Genomic DNA, 1547 nt, shown 5'->3' with positions numbered 1-1547 from the left:
TGCCGTCGCGCGGGTGGCGGCGGCGGGCACGGGGGAGGCCGCGGCGGGCCCGGGCGGTGACCCGCACCCGGTGCGCGGCCCCGGTTCGGCAGCCGGACTGGACGGGGAGGGCGCGTGAGACGGCTGGCGGCGAAGGGGAGGCGCCGGGAAGGCGGCGGAGAAGAGGCGGGCCGTGCACCGCCGCGAGAGACGCTCGGGAGGTCGAAGAAGGAGACGGGAAAAAAGAACCTCCGGGGGCGAGTCGACGGCCGGGGTACACACGGGATCTCACCGCCAGGGTCCTCCAGCACGAGGAGCGGTCCCGCGGCACCCGGGACATCGACGGGCCTCGGGGAAACCCCGGCACCTCTCGCGGGGGTGCCCGGCCCGGCCACCACCACGGCCAACACTCTCCCGCACACGCGACGACATCCCCCGCCGGCCGATGACCCGGCACGGCCAAACCCCCCCGTCGGGACCGAGAGCACCTCACCCGGGGACACCACCGGCCCTGGTAGCCGGAGGCGACACCCGCGCGGCGAGGCCCGTTCGGGTCCCAGGGGGTGGCCATTGCGGTCGGGCACCTGTCCGGGCAGGAGGAGGTCGGCGCGCACGGGGAGGACGGCGCGCGCACGCCAGGGACCGCGACGAAGGGCAGCGGGCACGCAGGGAGGCGGCCTGGGGAAGGCCTCGGGCGCGGACGGGCCACCAGGAAAACAGGCACGGGATCCCACCGCCACCGACACTCGGAGGCGGTCCCGTGACGCCCGTGACGCCGGCCGGCCTCGGCCACCCTTGCGCCTCCCTCGGCTCGGCCCCACCGCCGGGGCCCCTGCGAGACGCCCCCACCGCGGGAGCCGTCCCTTCCGCCCACCCCGTCCATCCGCCTGGCCCGCTCCGGGGCTCGCGCCCCCGAGGGAACACACGCCCGGGGCGCGGTACCCCGGACCGTGCCCGCACACCACCACCGGCTGCGGCTCGTCACGGGAGCGGGCGGAGAGCTAGCCGCTCCCCGCGGGAGAGCGGGCGGCGCCCGGACGGGGCTCTTGCCCCAACACCCCAGGCACGCGGCGGGCGGGCCGCGCGCACGCACACGCGCGGCCCCGCGCCAGACGCCAGACGCCGGACGCCGGACGCCGGACGCCGGCCGGGCGGGACCCTCCCCCGACTCGGTGAGGGGAGGCGCCGGCCGCGGTAGGCAAAGGGCGGCTCTGCCCACACGCAAACGGTGGTCACACCACCGGCTACCACGCGCGGAGAAGGAGGGGCAGCAGCTGGGGGATCCGGGAACCCCAAAGGCACCCTCTCGGATCGCTAGAGAAGGCTTTCTCGCCGAGGGCGCGTCGCACCCACCCATCGTCCCCCGTCGGGACCGCGAGGGCACTCCTGGGTGCCGGGGCTATGCGGGGGTCTGCGGTATGGGTAAGCACGGGGCAAATCCGAGCGTTCGCGGTCAGGGCCACGAGCCCGCGCTTCCACGGGCTCCTCCTCTCGTCTGACATCACGGGGCTCATCAAAGCTTTACGGGGCACCCGCGACGCCTGGAACTCAGAGCTTCCGTCAGGTGA

This window comes from Diceros bicornis, unplaced genomic scaffold, assembly GCF_020826845.1.
Source record: "Diceros bicornis minor isolate mBicDic1 unplaced genomic scaffold, mDicBic1.mat.cur scaffold_360_ctg1, whole genome shotgun sequence".
In the NCBI taxonomy this organism is placed as follows: Eukaryota; Metazoa; Chordata; class Mammalia; order Perissodactyla; family Rhinocerotidae; genus Diceros; species Diceros bicornis.
The sequence above is the reverse complement of the archived record's forward strand: the minus strand, read 5'-3'. Positions refer to the sequence as shown.